This window comes from Ranitomeya imitator, chromosome 2 (assembly GCF_032444005.1).
Source record: "Ranitomeya imitator isolate aRanImi1 chromosome 2, aRanImi1.pri, whole genome shotgun sequence".
In the NCBI taxonomy this organism is placed as follows: domain Eukaryota; kingdom Metazoa; phylum Chordata; class Amphibia; order Anura; family Dendrobatidae; genus Ranitomeya; species Ranitomeya imitator.
In genome coordinates, this window is record NC_091283.1 from 647,046,809 (window position 1) to 647,067,953 (window position 21,145).

Sequence of the window (21,145 nt, forward strand, 5' to 3'; positions counted from 1 at the left end):
AAATCCCAGAACCACGCGGGGGGACCTAGTGAATGAACTGCAGAGAGCTGGGACCAATGTAACAAGGCCTACCATAAGTAACACACTACGCCACCATGGACTCAGATCCCGCAGTGCCAGACGTGTCCCACTGCTTAAGCCAGTACATGTCCGGGCCCGTCCGAAGTTTGCTAGAGAGCATTTGGATGATCCAGAGGAGTTTTGGGAGAATGTCCTATGGTCTGATGAAACCAAACTGGAACTGTTTGGTAGAAACACAACTTGTCGTGTTTGGAGGAAAAAGAATACTGAGTTGCATCCATCAAACACCATACCTACTGTAAAGCATGGTGGTGGAAACATCATGCTTTGGGGCTGTTTCTCTGCAAAGGGGCCAGGACGACTGATCCGGGTACATGAAAGAATGAATGGGGCCATGTATCGTGAGATTTTGAGTGCAAACCTCCTTCCATCAGCAAGGGCATTGAAGATGAAACGTGACTGGGTCTTTCAACATGACAATGATCCAAAGCACACCGCCAGGGCAACGAAGGAGTGGCTTCGTAAGAAGCATTTTAAGGTCCTGGAGTGGCCTAGCCAGTCTCCAGATCTCAACCCTATAGAAAACCTTTGGAGGGAGTTGAAAGTCCGTGTTGCCAAGCGAAAAGCCAAAAACATCACTGCTCTAGAGGAGATCTGCATGGAGGAATGGGCCAACATACCAACAACAGTGTGTGGCAACCTTGTGAAGACTTACAGAAAACGTCTGACCTCTGTCATTGCCAACAAAGGATATATTACAAAGTATTGAGATGAAATTTTGTTTCTGACCAAATACTTATTTTCCACCATAATATGCAAATAAAATGTTAAAAAAACAGACAATGTGATTTTCTGGATTTTTTTTTCTCAGTTTGTCTCCCATAGTTGAGGTCTACCTATGATGTAAATTACAGACGCCTCTCATCTTTTTAAGTGGTGGAACTTGCACTATTGCTGACTGACTAAATACTTTTTTGCCCCACTGTATCTACAAAAAAGTAGGTCCAAACTAGCATAGAACTTCTGAGTGTACAGTATGTGTAAATGTTACTTAATTACGGCATTTTTGCATTTCAAATTTGGGGGAGAATGTTTAGTTCTAGAAAGCTGCAAATTAAAGTAAATGTACACAAAGCTCAGAAGAAGTAAAAGAAAATATGGTCTAATAGTAATGAACTTGTGTATAATGGTCAACAGATATCCTCATGTGCAGACCTTTGCATAGAAACTTGGAACAGACAAGATCGGAGAGATGGATGCCCTTGGGGAGAATCATCTATCCAGGAACATCAAAACCAAAATGAATTGGACCAAGGCTGCCACATGCACTCAAATTTTGAAACTTTTATCAGAAAGTATATTAGATAAATGTTCATTGACTATTATCAACATTTTATTGTTTTATTGCAAAGTGGAACGCATCACACTAGGCTAGACAGAGTTGCACTTTTCCTCTCTTGTCAAGAACATTATTACCAAGCTGCACCAGTGATCAATAAAAGAAGATGGAGCACACCAAGTATGTAACTTGCATAGAGTAAGTCATATAAATATTTCTACAAGAGTAAATTTGCTTTACCAGCTTTACAGTAAACCTTTCTAATTATCTTTGAAGAGAATCCAAACCATAAGCAGAGTTTAGTAAAAGTGTTCTCTACTAGTGATATGCTAGAAGGGTCCCTTGACAATCAGCTGATTGCCCATACTAGGACTCCAGCAATCATCTTTAATATTTAGGGTAATATAGTGGTGATGTTTGTTTTTATTCTGCAGCAACATCACAGGGAAACATTACACAGGTCTTGTTCTAATCGGTGCAAAACAGAATAGATCCACAAGAGAGCGAGAGAAAGAGATGTTCTTTGTAACAGCTCTTCACTGTGACCAGAAGATGAGAATCTCAAAAAGGAGATTATCCTCTATTAACTTAGAATTGCCTAATGTAGTTTAATTTTTTCTGTAAAACTCAGATTACATTTAGAACTTAAAGGGAATCTATCACCTCATTTTTCCGCTGTAAACTGCGGCCACCACGATTAGGGGCTTATTTACAGTATTCTGTATGTAATGCTGTAGATAAGCCCCCGATGTAACCTGAAAGATAAGAAAAACAAGTTAGATTATACTCACTCAGGGGCGGTCCGGTTCAGGTCCGATGGGCATCGCAGGTCCGGGTCCGGCGCCTCCCATCTTCATGCGATGAGGTCCTCTTCCTTGCTTCTGTCACAACTACTGCACAGGCGTAATTCTCTCCCCTGTTGAGGGCAGAGCAAAGTACTGCAGTGCACAGGTCAGAGAGGCCCAGCGCCTGCTCACTGCAGTACTTTACGCTGCCCTCAACAGGGTAGCTAAAGTACGCCTACGCAGGAGCCGCGACAGAAGCAAGGAGGATGACGACATCGTATGAAGATGGGAGGTGCCAGACCCGGACCACGATGCCCATCGGATCCGAACCAGACCGCCCCTGAGTGAGTATAATCTAACTTGTTTTTCTTATCTTTCAGGTTACATCGGGGGCTTATCTAGCAGTTTATAGCGACAAAATGAGGTGACAGATTCCCTTTAACCCCTTAGCGACCGCCAATACGCCTTTTAACAGCGGCCGCTAAGGGTACTTAAACCACAGCGCCGTTAATTAACGGCGCTGTGGAAAAAGTAAATAGCGCCCCCCCAGAGTCGGATTTTTTCCGGGGTCTCGGATGCCGAGGGTAGCCGAGACCCCAGAGAACATGATTCGGGGGGTTTTTAACCCACCCCGCATTTGCGATCGCCGGTAATTAACCGTTTACCGGCGATCGCAAAAAAAAAAAAACGAGATCTCTTTTTAATTTCTCTGTCCTCCGATGTGATTGCACATCGGAGGACAGAGAAAAGGGGTCCCAGGTGGCCCCCCAATACTCACCTATCTCCCCCGATGCTCCTCGTGTCTCCCGGTGGGCGCCGCCATCTTCAAAATGGCGGGCGCAGTGCGCCCGCCGGCCCCGCGAGAATCAAAGAGCATGATCGGGGTCGGTTTTAGCGACCCCTGTTTTGCGATCGCCGGTAATTAACTTTACCGGCGACCGCAAAAAAAAAAAAAAAAAGTCAAAGTGTAATTCTCTGTCCTCTGATGTGATCGCACATCAGAGGACAGAGAAATAGGGGGATTCGGGGACCCTGCCATACTCACCTGTGTCCCTGGGTCCTCCTGCTGCTCCTCCTGGCCGCCGGCTTCTTCCTCCGGTAAGAAAATGGGCGCATGCGCAGTGCGCCCGCCATCTGTCTCCATCTGCCGGCCGGCAGGAGAAGAGCAGTCGGGGCTAAAATTAGGGTTAGGGGTAGGGTTAGGGCTAGGATTAGGGTTAGGGCTAAATTTAGGGTTAGGGTTGGGGCTAAATTTAGAGTTAGGGTTGGCGCTAAATTTAGGGTTAGGCTTCTTTCACACGTCGGTACGGGGCCGTCGCAATGCATCGGCCCAACATACCGACGCACGTTGTGAAAATTGTGCACAACGTGGGCAGCGGATGAAGTTTTTCAATGCATCCGCTGCCCAATCTATGTCCTGGGGAGGAGGGGGCGGAGTTACGGCCACGCATGCGCGGTCAGAAATGGCGGATGCGACGTACAAAAAAACGTTACATTGAACTTTTTTTGTGCTGACGGTCCGCCAAAACACTGATCCAGTGCACGACGGACGCGACATGTGGCCATCCGTCACGATCCGTCGGCAATACAAGTCTATGGGCAAAAAACGCATCCTGCGGGCACATTTGCAGGATCCGTTTCTTGTCCAAAACGACGGATGCCAAACCACGCAAGTGTGAAAGTAGCCTTAGGGCTATGGTTAGGGTTGGGGCTAAAGTTAGGGTTAGAGTTGGGATTAGGGTTAGGGTTTGGATTAGGGTTGGTATTAGGGTTAGGGTTGGCATTAGGGTTACGCTTGGGATTAGGGTTAGGTTTGGGATTAGGGTTAAGGTTAGGGTTGGGATTAGGGGTGTATTGGGATTAGGGTTAGGTTTGAGGTTAGGGTTGAGATTAGGATTAGGGGTGTGTTGGATTTAGGGTTTTGATTAGGGTTATGGTTAGGGTTGACATTAGGGTTGTTTTGGGGTAAGGGTTGTGATTATGGTTAGGGTTAGTGATTAGGATTATGGATCAGGTTGGGATTAGGGTTAGGGGTGTGTTGGGGTTAGGGTTGGAGCTAGAATTGGGGGGTTTCCACTGTTTAGGTACATCAGGGGGTCTCCAAACACGATAGCCAATTTTGCGCTCAAAAAGTCAAATGGTGCTCCCTCCCTTCTGAGCTCTGCCGTGCGCCCAAACAGTCGGTTACCCCCACATATGGGGCATCAGCATACTCGGGATAAATTGGACAACAACTTCTGGGGTCCAATTTCTCTTGTTACCCTTGTGAAAATAAAAACTTGGGGGCTACAAAATCCTTTTTGTGGAAAAATATATATATATATTTTTTTTATGACTCTGCATTATAAGCTTCTGTGAAGCACTTGGGCATTCAAAGTTCTCACCACACATCTATATAAGTTCCTTGGGGGGTCTAGTTTCCAAAACGGGGTCACTTGTGGGGGGTTACTACTGTTTAGGTACATCAGGGTCTCTGCAAACGCAACATAACGCCCACAGACGATTCTATCTAAGTCTGCATTCCAAAACGGCGCTCCTTCCCCTCCGAGCTCTGCCGTGCGCCCAAACAGTGGTTTACCCCCACATATGGGGCATCAGCGTACTCGGGATAAATTGGACAACAACTATAGCAGTCCAATTTCTCCTGTTACCCTTGTGAAAATAAAAACTTGGGGGCTACAATATCTTTTTTGTGGAAAAAAAAATATTTTTTATTTTCACGACTCTGCATTCTAAACTTCTGTGAAGCACTTGGGCATTCAAAGTTCTCACCACACATCTAGATAAGTTCCTTGGGGGGTCTAGTTTCCAAAATGGGGTCACTTGTGGAGGGTTTCTACTGGTTAGGTACATCAGGGGCTCTGCAAACGCAACATAATGCCCGCAGACCATTCTATCAAAGTCTGCATTCCAAAACGGTGCTCCTTCCTTCCGAGCTCTGCCGTGCGCCCAAACAGTGGTTTACCCCCACATATTGGGTATCGACGTACTCAGGAGAAATTGCACAACAACTTTAGTGGTCTAATTTCTCCTGTTACCCTTGTGAAAATAAAAATTTGTGGGCAAAAAGATCATTTTTGTAGAAAAAATGCGATTTTTTTTTTTTTTCACGGCTCTACGTTGTAAACTTCTGTGAAGCACATGGGGGTTCAAAGTGCTCACCACACATCTAGATAAGTTCCTTAAGGGGTCTAGTTTCCAAAATGGTGTCACTTGTGGGGGGGTTTCCACTGTTAAGGCACATCAGGGGCTCTCCAAACGCGACATGGCGTCCAATCTCAATTCCAGCCAATTCTGCATTGAAAAAGTCAAACGGCGCTCCTTCACTTCTAAGTTCTGCGGTGCGCCCAAAAAGTGGTTTACCCCCACATATGGGGTATTGGCGTATTCAGGAGAAATTGCATAACAAAATTTATGGTTACATTTCTGTTTTTACACTTGTGAAAATAAAAAAAATGGTTCTGAATTAAGATGTTTGCAAAAAAAAGTTAAATGTTCATTTTTTCCTTCCACATTGTTTCAGTTCCTGTGAAGCACGTAAAGGGTTAATAAACTTCTTGAATGTGGTTTTGAGAACCTTGAGGGGTGTAGTTTTTAGAATGGTGTCACACTTCATTATTTTCTATCATATAGACCCCTCAAAATGACTTCAAATGTGATGTGGTCCCTAAAAAAAAAATGGTGTAAAAATGAGAAATTGCTGGTCAACTTTTAACCCTTATAACTCCCTAACAAAAAAAAATGTTTCCAAAATTGTGCTGATGTAAAGTAGACATGTGGGAAATGTTATTTATTAACTATTTTTCATGACATATCTCTCTGATTTAAGGGCATAAAAATACAAAGTTTGAAAATTGCAAAATTTTAAAAATTTTCGCCATATTTCCGTTTTTTTCATAAATAATCGCAAGTAATATCGAAGAAATGTTACCACTAACATGAAGTACAATATGTCACGAAAAAGCAATCTCAGAATCGGCGGGATCCGTTGAAGCGTTCCAGAGTTATAACCTCATAAAGTGACAGTGGTCAGAATTGCAAAAATTGGCTCGGTCATTAAGTACCAAATTGGCTCTGTCACTAAGGGGTTAAAGGCTCGGTGCCAGAAGCAACATGCTTTAAGGCTACAGTACCCATGGAGAAACATTATATAAATCCCCCCAAAAAATATATCCTGTAAATACGCCTCCACCATGGTTGTGTGAATTTAGCCTTTTTATATCCGGTAAATACACCTTTACCATAGATTTCTTCTCCCCTAGGAGCCTCAACAGAGCTTCCCTTACAGTATTATCAGTGCCTCCTGTAATAATTGTGTCCCTTACCCTATTTCTTTAGTACGCACAACTGATAGTCACCACAACTTTCAAAGTAGTTATAGCAACTATCCCTACCTTTACAATTGTCATAGCACATATGGCAAACTTCCCTAATTGTAAAAACAGTTCAACCACTTCCCCAGTAGTCATAGCAGCTCCCCATTTACCACTTCTACTTTGATCAATAACCAGAATAGCTTCCCACCAACTGTCATTTTTCTTTTGAATAGGTTTTGTTCGGAAATGTTTTAAAACGATTGGTTTTATTGGCGCTAGAAGTGAGAAAAGTTATGAAACATTTAGGAAAAAAATTGAAGGTGTGAAGTTTAGGAAGAATATTTGAAGGGCAACCGACATGGACTCTTAAGATTTTATTTTCTTAAAGGGAACCTGTCACCCCCAAAATTGAAGGTGAGCTAAGCCCACCAGTATCAGGGGCTTATCTACAGCATTCTGGAATGTTGTAGATAAGCCCCCGATGTATCCTGAATGATGAGAAAAAGAGGTTAGATTATACTCACCCAGGGGCGGTCCCGGTCCGGTTCTGGTCTGATGGGCGTCGCGGTCCAGTCCGGGGCCTCCCATCTTCTTACTATGATGTTCTCTTCTTGTCTTCATGCTCCGGCACAGGCATACTTTGCCCTGTTGAGGGCAGAGCAAAGTACTGCAGGCGCCGGGCCTCTCTGACCTTTCCCGGCGTCTGCGCCCTGCAGTACTTTGCTCTGCCCTCAACAGGACAGACAAAGTACGCCTGCATCGGAGCCGCAGCGTGAAGACAAGAAGAGGACGTCATCGTTAGATGAGATGGGAGGCCGCAGACCGGACCGCGAGGCCCATCGGACGCCCATCTATCTAAGAACAATAAAGCCAAGATGAATTGGACCAGGGCTGCCACATAAGTTCAAATGTATCATATAGTATGCTAGATAAAGGTTGATTGACCAATATCCACATTCATTTTCTTAAATTTTCTTTAAATCAAAGGATAAAATTGCGGACTTGCAAGAACCAGCTTATGTGATTTTAGTTTCCTGAAAAATGACAGCAATAAGAGCATTGGTATGAGATGCTATTTAAGGAATTTGATAATTATGGATAGCATACAAGGGGTCTTCAAATTAGTCAAGGGTTGAATAAGAAGACTGCTATCACATGGGACACATGGCGCTCTCAGTGGTGCATCCACAGAAGTTATTGGGGGACACCTGGGAAAAAAATATAGTCGAGAGGGGACCATGTACCATCTCATAAGAAACTTAATGTTGGTTTCTGTAAGCCTGACATTAATACTCCTCTTCAAGGAAAAGGTAGAGGCCTTATGCCAGACCTGTACAGAATGGATTTTACCCGTCTCTTTCCCAAGTTGTCATACATGATGATTTATTTTGTTGATGAATAAATATACTGTATAGGGAGAACATAATAAACTGTATCGAAAGATTTCAGATGTTGACATATTGTGGATGCTCTGAAAAAAAGACTACTGCCTAATAATGGAGTACCTAGAGTATAAGAGGAAGAGTGGAAATTTATATTTTAAGTAGTCCCAAAGGGCTGTAGATTGAGATAATGTAGAAGCTAGGATGGGAGGTCTGCAACATGGAGCCACCTACATAAGAAAATCAGGAAGTAGCATGAGGTTGCATTTCTCTCAATCTTCGTTCAATGTGTAAATTTGCTAAAAAAAAAATAGTTGGTATATTTTAGCCACATAAAAATATTTAGTTAAAAGATTTAAGTACCGTATATACTTGAGTATAAGCCGACCCGAGTATAAGCCGATCCCCCTAATTTTGCAACAAAAAACTGGAAAAACTTAATTGACTCGAGTATAAGCCTAGGGTGGAAAATGCAGCAGCTACCGGTAAATGTCAAAAATAAAAATAGATACCAATAAAAGTAAAATTTATTGAGACATCAGTAGGTTAAGTGTTTTTGAATATCCATATTGAATCATGAGCCCCATATAATGCTCCATACAGTTCATGATGGGCCCCATAAGATGCTCCATACAAAATACGCACCATATAATGCTCCATAAAATTTATGATGGGCCCCATAAGATGCTCCATATTAAAATATGCCCCATAAAATGCTGCACAAATGCTGATTATGGCCCCATAAGATGCTCCATACGGATATTTGGCCTATATAATGCTGCACAAATGCTGATTATGGCCCCATAAGATGCTCCATATAAAAATGTGCCACATGTAATGCTCCATACAGTTCATTATAGCCCCATAAGATGCTCCATATAACAATGTGCCACGTGTAATGCTCCATACAGTTCATTATGACCCCGTAGATGCTCCATATAACAATGTGCCACATATAATGCTGCTGCTGCAATAAAAAAAAAAAATCACATACTCGCCTCTCGTTGCTGCCCGCTGCTCCTCAGCGTCCCATCTGTCCGCACTGACTGTTCAGGCAGAGGGCGGCATGTACACTAATACGTCATCACGCGCTCTGACCTGGAATAAGGATATGAAATACCTGCTCCTGGCGTGGTCCCTGGCAGCTTCTCCCGGACAGATGGTCTCCGGCGCCAGCAGCTTCTCCCACTGTTCAGAGGTCACGTGGTACCGCTCATTACAGTAATGAATATGTGGCTCCACCCCTATGGGAGTGGAGTCCATAATCATTACTTTTATGAGCGGTACCACGTGACCGCTGAACAGGGGAAGAAGCTGCCGGCACCGGAGACCATGGGACGTGCAGGGACCGTGCCAGGAGCAGGTGAGTATGTGACCGTCGTCACTCCCCCTCACCCGCCGACCATGACTCGAGTATAAGCCGTGAGGGGCACTTTCAGCCCATTTTTTTGGGCAGAAAATCTCGGCTTATACTCGAGTATATACGGAATTCCAAAAATTTATATTTGGGTGATAGTTTGCTGCAAACAAGGCATCCATATTAGAATTAACTTTGAGCACTAAATAAAATAAAATTGTAGTTTCAAGAGCTTAACAAGCTGGTATGGTAAGATTAAGAGTTTCAGATTTTTCATGGTTAACATGCAGGCCTGATCATTTGGAAAATGTACCTAGTACATTGAAGAGACTGGAAAAAGAATTTAGAGATGAAGTTAACAATCAGATAAAGTACATATGTGTTCACGGGCAAAAAAAAGAAAGGTCGAGTGCAATAAAAGCGGGAAAATATTCAGAAATCCAAATAGGAAAAATATGTACAGTGCCTTGCAAAAGTATTCGGTCCCCTGGAACTTTTCAACCTATTCCCACATATCACGCTTCACACATAAAAGGTACCAAATGTAAATTTTTGTTGAAGAATCAACAACAAGTGGAACACAATTGCGAAGTTGAAGGAAATTTTTTTTTTTTTTAAATTTTGTGGAAATTAAAAAACTGAAAAGTGGGGCGTGCAATATTATTCTGCCCCTTTACTTTCAGTGCAGCAAACTCACTCCAGAAGTTCATTGTGGATCTCTGAATGATCCAATGTTGTCCTAAATGCCTAATGATTATAAATATAATCCACCTGTGTGCAATCAAGTCTCTGTATAAATGCACCTGCTCTGTGATAGTCTCAGGGTTCTGTTTCAAGCACAGAGAGCATCATGGAACACAACAAGAAGGTCCATGATACTGTTGTGGAGAAGTGTAAAGCCGGATTTACCAAGACCCGGCTGTCCCTCTAAACTTTTATCTCAAACAAGGAGAAGACTGATCAGAGATGCAGCCAAGAGGCTCATGATCACTCTGGATGAACTGCAGAGATCTACAGCTGAGGTGGGACAGTCTGTCCATAGGACAACAATCAGTCATACACTGCACAAATCTGGCCTTTATGGAAGAGTGTCAAGAAGAAAGCGATTTCTCAAAGATATCCATAAAAAGTGTTGTTTAAAGTTTGCAACAAGCCACCTGGGAGACACACCAAACATGTGGAAGAAGGTGCTCTGGTCAGATGAAACAAAAATTGAACTTTTTGGCAACAATGCCAAACGATGTTTGGCGTAAAGGCAACACAGCTCATCACCCTGAATACACCATCCCTACTGTCAAACGTGGTGGCAGGATCATGGTTTGGGCCTGCTTTTCTTCAGCAGGGACAGGGAAGATGGTTAAAATTGATGGGAAGATGGATGGAGCCAAATACAGGACCATTTTTGAAGAAAACCTGAAGGAGTCTGCAAAAGACCCAAGACTGGGACGGAGATTTTTCTTCCAACAAGACAATGATCCGAAACATAAAGCAAAATCTACAATGGAATAGTTCACAATTAAAAGTATCCAGGTGTTAGAATGGCCAAGTCAAAGTCCAGACCTCAATCCAATTGAGAATCTGTGGAAATGTCACGGCCTCGGATACTTACCTGCCTTCTCGCATCCCTCGGCGCGCTCCCGGCTCGGTCCCTCGCCACCCCTCTGTCTTCTCCGGGTCTCGGCGCGTGCGCAGTCATGTGTGCAGTCGCATGTGCAGTCGCGCCTCCTCTGCCGCTGGGTTCCCTGGGAGGTCGCGACCTGATGGCTCCTTCCCAATATGGTGGCTCCCATCAGGTATTTCTTCCCGGCGTCTTCCTAGGTAAGACGCCTGTGCTTCTTAGGGTATCGCTTAGCATATCTTGCCAGCCTTTCCTCTCTTCCTTGTAGTCGCCCCTTTGGCTCTAGCAGTTGTGTCTCCATCCACCTTGGGCCTGCTCCTAACACTCCCTGTATAGGGGGTGGTTCCATCTGGTCTGCTCGCCCTCGGGCTCTAGAGCCATGACCCAGTGGGTCCACTCTGGTTCTCCCTGAATCCTAATAGGAAAGAGCTGAAAACTGCTGTTCACAAACGATCTCCATCAAACCTCACTGAGCTCGAGCTGTTTGCCAAGGAAGAATGGGCAAGAATTTCAGTCTCTCAATGTACAACACTGATAGAGACATACCCCAAGCGACTTGCAGCTGTAATCGGTTTTTGATTTTCCACAAAAATTTAAAATAACCAATAAATTTAATTCAACTTCACAATTGTGCTCCACTTGTTGTTGATTCTTCACCAAAAATTTACATTTGATATCTTTATGTTTGAAGCATGATATGTGGGAAAAGGTTGAAAAGTTCCTGGGGGCCAAATACTTTCGCAAGGCACTGTATATTAAAACATCACATTTAATGGAAAATCTTAAAAAATCCATCATGAAAGAGATTAAATATACATAGCTTGCGCTGTTCGAACCATACTGGTTTGTAATCACCGTTATCCTTTATGTGAAATTTAAAAATATAATTTTTTTTATTTGGGATTGCTGGATTTTTTCACTCTTCTATTACATATGTGTTCATGTTGGCTTGTAACATTGCAAGTGCCTAACTATTGCCAAAGGTTCTTTAGACAAAATAAAGAGGATGGGCATACTTGATGGGTGCCTCCCTCGATTGGATGTGCCTCTAGAGCTCACTTTAGCAGTCAGATATGCATCAAGGGTGTATAGTCTTCCTTTTTAAAATCCATTTGTTTAGATTAAAAACACCTGCATTAAAAACATAGCCTCAACTTAAAGCCTTGCATACATTTTATATGGCTGTTTGTCGAACCATGATTCAGCCTATAGTTCAGCTAATAACTATCTGACCTGATTATCCCATACATAGATTCACTCGCTCCTGTGTTCACTATCAAATAGCTGCTACCAGACATCTCTGGCGGTGGCTTCTCTTAGAGAAGAAAAAGATCAGTAGTCCAAAATTGGACATGCCAGATCCTTATCTCCTGCGACATCATTTGTCAAGAGCCCCCATACATATTAGACTGTCAACCAAACCCGTTAATTTTGTCAGATTCGGCTGATGTTTGTCTAATGTATACTCTATGAGGGGCCTTAAGCGTTCTCATATTTTATTCTTGGGTTCGTAGATCTTTTGCTTTATTACTAAAAAATCATCTAACAGCCTAGGTGGTGATTATCTGATCACAAGTTAAATGAGTGCACTAGTTTAGAAAAAATTCCATGGAGAGTAAGTACAACAAGCTCAGTAAAAGTCATAGGTGGTATCTGGCCAAAGGCTCAGTGAGATGGCCGACCATTGATTGAGGGTTTGTCACCGACTGTAAGATTGTAATTGACAGGGTGGTGGAACCACTGTGCCGTGATCTGAGGAGAGCCTGAAGGGGCCTTACCACGTCCGACCTCGGATAGACGACAGTTGACGATCTTGCAATCCAAGGAGAGATGAGGGAGGCAGAACCAGGTGCTACACCAGGACTGACCTCCGGTAGATGGCAACTGACCCCAAAGGGACAGGAGGCAGAATTGGCTTGGAAGGGTAGACAGGCGTGCATGGTTGATAGACAGGTGTGAGGGGCATGGTTGAAAAGCAGGCAGGCATGCAGGAATACAATCAGTGGGACCTGAGAACTAGTAAGAGTGTTAGGCCGGGATCACACATGCGAGAAACACGTCCGTGTCTCGCATGTGCAATCCAAGCTCTGGCACCGGCACTCCAGAGCGGAGTATGCGGCTCCATGTGTTGCTATGCGGCCGCACGCTCCGCTCCACAGTGCCAGAGCTTGGATTTCACATGCGAGACACGAATGTGTTTCTCGCATGTGTGACTCCGGCCTTAGACACAGTATACAATGTGGATGTAGTGTATATGGACTTTTCAAAAGCTTTTGATACGGTGCCACACAAAAGGTTGATACATAAAATGAGAATAATGGGGATAGGGGAAAATATGTGCAAGTGGGTTGAGAGCTGGCTCAGGGATAGGAAACAAAGGGTGGTTATTAACCCCTTTACCCCCAAGGGTGGTTTGCACGTTAATGACCAGGCCAAGTTTTACAATTCTGACCACTGTCCCTTTATGAGGTTATAACTCCGAAACGCTTCAATGGATCCTGGTGATTCTGACATTGTTTTCTCGTGACATATTGTACTTCATGATAGTGGTAAAATTTCTTTGATAGTACCTGCGTTTATTTGTGAAAAAAACGGAAATTTGGCGAAAATTTTGAAAATTTCGCAATTTTCAAACTTTGAATTTTTATGCAATTAAATCACAGAGATATGTCACACAAAATACTTAATAAGTAACATTTCCCACATGTCTCCTTTACATCAGCATAATTTTGGAACCAATTTTTTTTTTTGTTAGGGAGTTATAAGGGTTAAAAGTTGACCAGCAATTTCTCATTTTTACAACACCATTTTTTTTTAGGGACCACGTCTCATTTGAAGTCATTTTGAGGGGTCTATATGATAGAAAATGCCCAAGTGTGACACCATTCTAAAAACTGCACCCCTCAAGGTGCTCAAAACCACATTCAAGAAGTTTATTAACCCTTCAGGTGTTTAATAGGAATTTTTGGAATGTTTAAATAAAAATGAACATTTAACTTTTTTACACAAAAAATTTACTTCAGCTCCAATTTGTTTTATTTTACCAAGGGTAACAGGAGAAATTGGACCCAAAAAGTTGTTGTCCAATTTGTCCTGAGTACGCTGATACCCCATATGTGGCAGTAAACCACTGTTTGGGCGCATGGGAGAGCTCGGAAGGGAAGGAGCGCTATTTGACTTTTCAATGCAAAATTGACAGGAATTGAGATGGGACGCCATGTTGCGTTTGGAGAGCCACTGATGTGCCTAAACATTGAAACCCCCCACAAGTGACACCATTTTGGAAAGTAGACCCCCTAAGGAACTTATCTGGATGTGTGGTGAGCACTTTGACCCACCAAGTGCTTCACAGAAGTTTATAATGCAGAACCGTAAAAATAAAAAATCATATTTTTTCACAAAAATTATATTTTTGCCCCCAATTTTTTATTTTTCCAAGGGTAAGAGAAGAAATTGGACCTCAAAAGTTGTTGTCCAATTTGTCCTGAGTACGCTGATACCCCATATGTGGCAGTAAACCACTGTTTGGGCGCATGGGAGAGCTCGGAAGGGAAGGAGCGCAGTTTGACTTTTCAATGCAAAATTGACAGAAATTGAGATGGGACGCCATGTTGCGTTTGGAGAGCCACTGATGTGCCTAAACATTGAAACCCCCCACAAGTGACACCATTTTGGAAAGTAGACCCCCTAAGGAACTTATCTAGAGGTGTGGTGAGCACTTTGACCCACCAAGTGCTTCACAGAAGTTTATAATGCAGAACCGTAAAAATAAAAAATCATATTTTTTCACAAAAATTATATTTTTGCCCCCAATTTTTTATTTTTCCAAGGGTAAGAGAAGAAATTGGACCTCAAAAGTTGTTGTCCAATTTGTCCCGAGTACGCTGATACCCCATATGTGGCAGTAAACCACTGTTTGGGCGCATGGGAGAGCTCGGAAGGGAAGGAGCGCCGTTTGACTTTTCAATGCAAAATTGACAGGAATTGAGATGGGACGCCATGTTGCGTTTGGAGAGCCACTGATGTGCCTAAACATTGAAACCCCCCACAAGTGACACCATTTTGGAAAGTAGACCCCCTAAGGAACTTATCTAGAGGTGTGGTGAGCACTTTGACCCACCAAGGGCTTCACAGAAGTTTATAATGCAGAGCCATAAAAATAAAACAACATTTGTTTCCCACAAAAATTATTTTTTAGCCCCCAGTTTTGTATTTTCCCTAGGGTAACAGGAGAAATTGGACCCCAAAAGTTGTTGTCCAATTTGTCCTGAGTACGCTGATACCCCATATGTGGGGGGGAACCACCGTTTGGGCGCATGGGAGGGTTCGGAAGGGAAGGAGCGCCATTTGGAATGCAGACTTAGATGGAATGGTCTGCAGGCGTCACATTGCGTTTGCAGAGCCCCTAATGTACCTAAACAGTAGAAACCCCCCACAAGTGACACCATTTTGGAAAGTAGACCCCCTAAGGAACTCATCTTGATGTGTTGTGAGAGCTTTGAACCCCCAAGTATTTCACTACAGTTTATAACGCAGAGCCATGCAAATAAAAAATATTTTTTTTTCCACAAAAATTATATTTTAGCCCCCAGTTTTGTATTTTTCCAAGGTTAGCAGGAGAAATTGGACCCTAAATGTTGTTGTCCAATTTGTCCTGAGTACGCTGATACCCGATATGTGGGGGGGAACCACCGTTTGGGCGCATGGGAGGGCTCGGAAGGGAAGGAGCATCATTTGGAATGCAGACTTAGATGGATTGGTCTGCAGGCGTCACATTGCGTTTGCAGAGCCCCTAATGTACCTAAACAGTAGAAACCCCCCACAAGTGACCCCATATTGGAAACTAGACCCCTCAATGAACTTATCTAGATGTGTTGTGAGAACTTTGAACCCCCAAGTGTTTCACTACAGTTTATAACGCAGAGCCGTGAAAATAAAAAATCTTTTTGTTTTCCCACAAAAATTATTTTTTAGCCCCCAGTTTTGTATTTTCCCAAGGGTAACAGGAGAAATTGGTCCACAAAAGTTGTTGTCCAATTTGTCCTGAGTACGCTGATACCCCATATGTTGGGGTAAACCCCTGTTTGGGCACACAGGAGAGCTCGGAAGGGAAGGAGCACTGTTTTACTTTTTCAACGCAGAATTGGCTGGAATTGAGATCGGACGCCATGTCGTGTTTGGAGAGCCCCTGATGTGCCGAAACAGTGGAAACCCCCCAATTATAACTGAAACCCTAATCTAAACACACCCCTAACCCTAATTCCAACGGTAACCCTAACCACACCTCTAACCCTGACACACCCCTAACCCTAATCCCAACCCTATTCCCAACTGTAAATGTAATCTAAACCCTAACTTTAGCCCCAACCCTAACTGTAGCCCCAACCCTAACCCTAACCCTAGCCCTAACCCTAGCCCTAACCCTAGCCCTAACCCTAACCCTAGCCCTAACCCTAGCCCTAACCCTAGCCCTAATGGGAAAATGGAAATAAATACATTTTTTTTTATTTTTCCCTAACTAAGGGGGTGATGAAGGGGGGTTTGATTTACTTTTATAGCGAGTTTTTTAGCGGATTTTTATGATTGGCAGCCGTCACACACTGAAAGACCCTTTTTATTGCAAAAAATATTTTTTGCAATACCACATTTTGAGAGCTATAATTTTTCCATATTTTGGTCCACAGAGTCATGTGAGGTCTTGTTTTTTGCGGGACGAGTTGACGTTTTTATTGAAAACATTTTTGGGCACGTGACATTTTTTTATCGCTTTTTATTCCGATTTTTGTGAGGAAGAATGACCAAAAGCCAGCTATTCATGAATTTCTATTGGGGGAGGCGTTTATACCGTTCCGCGTTTGGTAAAATTGATAAATCAGTTTTATTCTTCGGGTCAGTACGATTACAGCGATACCTCATTTATATCATTTTTTTATGGTTTGGTGCTTTTATACGATAAAAACTATTTTACAGAAAAAATAATTATTTTTGCATCGCTTTATTCTCAGGACTATAACTTTTTTATTTTTTTGCTGATGATGCTGTATGGCGGCTCTTTTTTTGCGGGACAATATGACGCTTTCAGCGGTACCATGGTTATTTATATCTGTCCTTTTGATCGCGTGTTATTCCACTTTTTGTTCGGCGGTATGATAATAAAGCGTTGTTTTTTGCCTCGTTTTTTTTTTTTTTTCTTACGGTGTTTACTGAAGGGGTTAACTAGTGGGACAGTTTTATAGGTCGGGTCGTTACGGACGCGGCGATACTAAATATGTGTACTTTTATTGGTTTTTTTTTTTTATTTAGATGAAGAAATGTATTTATGGGAATAATATTTTATTTTTTTTTTCATTATTTTGGAATATTTTTTTTTATTTTTTTTACACATTTGGAAAATTTTTTTTTTACTTTTTTACTTTGTCCCAGGGGGGACATCACAGATCAGTGATCTGACAGTTTGCACAGCACTCTGTCAGATCACTGATCTGACATGCAGCGCTGCAGCCTTCACAGTGCCTGCTCTAAGCAGGCTCTGTGAAGCCACCTCCCTCCCTGCAGGACCCGGATCCGCGGCCATCTTGGATCCGGGGCTCGAGCAGGGAGGGAGGTGAGGAGACCCTCGCAGCAACGCGATCACATCGCGTTGCTGCGGGGGGCTCAGGGAAGCCCGCAGGGAGCCCCCTCCCTGCGCGGTGCTTCCCTGCACCGCCGGCACATCGCGATCATCTTTGATCGCGGTGTGCCAGGGGTTAATGTGCCGGGGGCGGTCCGTGACCGCTCCTGGCACATAGTGTCGGATGTCAGCTGCGATAAGCAGCTGACACCCGGCCGCGATCGGCCGCGCTCCCCCCGTGAGCGCGGCCGATCGGCTATGACGTACTATCCCGTCCAGGGTCAGATAAGCCCAGGGCACCTCGACGGGATAGTACGTCTAAGGTCACAGAGGGGTTAATGGAGCACACTCGGACTGGGTAGCGGTTAGCAGTGGGGTACCACAGGGGTCAGTATTGGGCCCTCTTCTTTTTAACATATTTATTAATGACCTTGTAGGGGGCATACAGAGTAGAATTTCAATATTTGCAGATGACACTAAACTCTGCAGGGTAATCAATACAGAGGAGGACAATTCTATATTACAGGATGATTTATGTAAACTAGAAGCTTGGGCTGATAAATGGCAAATGAGCTTTAATGGGGATAAATGTAAGGTCATGCACTTGGGTAGAAGTAATAAGATGTATAATTATGTGCTTAATTCTAAAACTCTGGGCAAAACCGCCAATGAAAAAGACCTGGGTGTATGGGTGGATGACAAACTCATATTCAGGGGCCAGTGTCAGGCAGCTGCTACAAAGGCAAATAAAATAATGGGATGCATTAAAAGAGGCATAGATGCTCATGAGGAGAATATAATTTTACCTTTATACAAGTCACTAGTTCGACCACACTTAGAATACTGTGCACAGTTCTGGTCTCCGGTGTTTAAGAAAGACATAGCTGAACTGGAGCGGGTGCAGAGAAGAGCGACCAAGGTTATTAGAGGACTGGGGGGTCTGCAATACCAAGATAGGTTATTACACTTGGGGCTATTTAGTTTGGAAAAACGAAGACTAAGGGGTGATCTTATTTTAATGTATAAATATATGAGGGGACAGTACAAAGACCTTTCTGATGATCTTTTTAATCATAGACCTGAAACAGGGACAAGGGGGCATCCTCTGCGTTTGGAGGAAAAAAGGTTTAAGCATAATAACAGACGCGGATTCTTTACTGTAAGAGCAGTGAGACTATGGAACTCTCTGCCGTATGATGTTGTAATGAGTGATTCATTACTTAAATTTAAGAGGGGACTGGATACCTTTCTGGAAAAGTATAATGTTACAGGGTATATACACTAGATTCCTTGATAGGGCGTTGATCCAGGGAACTAGTCTGATTGCCGTATGTGGAGTCGGGAAGGAATTTTTTTCCCCAATGTGGAGCTTACTCTTTGCCACATGGGTTTTTTTTTGCCTTCCTCTGGATCAACATGTTAGGGCATGTTAGGTTAGGCTATGGGTTGAACTAGATGGACATATAGTCTTCCTTCAACCTTAATAACTATGTAACTATGTAATTCTGCACAAGTACCTCCCACCTTGTGGAGGTGACTTAAATAATAAGTGTCTCCCAGCTATTGGCTGGGGATGCTTTAGGACGGTGCCCTGTCCCTTTAAGAAGGCGAGACTGCGCACGCATACCCTAAGCACAGTGGCCAGTGATCTGCGAGCCATGTGCAGACCCTGGACAGCAGTAGCAAGAGGATGAGGGAGAAGTGCAGGACCACGGTGGTGAGTCTGTCGGCGTCTCTGCTGGGGAAGGCAGAGATGCCGATGCTACAGAGATCTTCATATTGTTTCTGCTTATGTTCGATTTGTGAAAGCCTATGACTTAGACTCATCTGATCACCAGGTAATGCTGTGGATGAAAGTCTTAGAAATATTTCATGTGCCTCTTGTTTTTTCCTTTTCCTCAATTTTTCTAAATTAATTAGCAGAACCTGATACTTATAATTGATAATTCACTTTTAACAGTAATATAAAGTAAAATTGGTGGTCATTCTTAATGGATAACATTTAATTACTGTTTAGATGTTAAGAAAAATAATAGTTATTATATTTTACAATTTGCCAATTTGTTCTATTACTTTAAAAAACTAAAAACTTCAGTGTGCATAACTATTCACCCTACCCCCCCTTTCTCCAAAGTCTGTACTTTGTAGAGCCTCCTTTTTCGGCAATTACAACCGCAAGTCGCTTTGGATAAGTTTCTATGAGCTTTATATGGACAGATACTCCAGTATCTGTTTGGGAACTCTGCAGCTCCTTCAGGGTTACCTTTGGTCTCTGTGCTGACTCTTTGCCCGAGCTGGAATGGAAAGAACATGGTACCACAACAAACCTGCCAACAGAGGTCAGTCCACCAAAACTCTCAGCCTATGCAAGGAGGGCATTAATCAGAAAAGCAGCACAGCAGACCAAAGGTAACCCTGGAGGAGCTGCAGAGCTCCCAAGCAGAGAGTGGAGTATAATATAATCACGATAATGTGAATATTTCATGTTTGAGTTTCTGCATAGCTATACAAGACACACGCTGCGGGCTCCGACCCCCCTCTCTAGCTCTTCTGCCTGCTGATATGTGGGTGAATCCTAAACCCCTCATTTCCTCCTCCCAAAAGAATGTTTATGTCCCCTGTAGCTGCAGTAGACGATTCTCCCATCTACTACCAGCTGAAACCGGTATAATCCCTCTCAAACGGCAGTTATTTCTTTGTTCTATTATATTGATGTATCGCGTCACAGATTTGGGCTAGAAATACACGAGTTTTATATTTCAGATGTCCATCGGTAGACCTAATCCACTGAAAGCGCGAGCAGCTAGGCGCAGTGAGGGCAAAGTGCAGATTTCTCCTCAAGCAGTTCATGTAATGGTTCCGTATTTACACTTAAAATAATGCCCCTGACGTGGGGAACATCATGAGCAATGTTTCGTACTTATGTGAGGTTCACATAGTGAGATATGCGTAAAAGATGGTTTTCATAGTGTAAGTAAGAGGAGGTTTCAGCTTCTAAGTGATGTCACTACAGGGGGAGGGCCTGGGATTTGGGCTAGAATAACTCGGTAAGCTTGGACAGGCTGTGCAATCTGACCTAAGAATAAGTGGGGAAGGTCCCCTTCCCCAGCCAGCACACTGTGTACCATTGAACGATATGAGAGAATCATAAGTAATTGTATATACACATGATTCATCTCCTTTATAATATCTTTTAGGCTGGTTTCACATTTGCGTTTTTTGCCGCTGCATTTTAGTGCAAAAAAAGCATGCGTTTTTTCCTATACTTAACATTAAAAACGCATGCGTTTTTTGCATGCGTTTTGCTGCGTTTTGGCAACGCATGCGTAGTTTCTATGCATGCGTTTTGTTGCAGAAATGCAACATGTAGTAATTTCTAGCGGCGTTTTTTTGCCGCAAAAAAACGCATGCTTTTTTTGCGGCAAAAAACTTATTGCTGTCTATGTAAACGCATGCGTTTTTAAGCACATGCGTTTGCATGCGTTTTAATAGAAAAACACAAGAATACACACTGATAAGCCACCTCCCAACCCTAACCATAAGGGATCCTAACCCTAAGGGTCAGGATCCCTAGGGATAGGGTTAGGATCCCTAGGGTTAGGCTTAGGATCCCTAGGGTTAGGGTTAGGATCCCTAGGGTTAGGATCCCTAGGGTTAGGGTTAGGATCCCTAGGGTTAGGGTTAGGATCCCTAGGGTTACTAGGGATCCTAACCCTA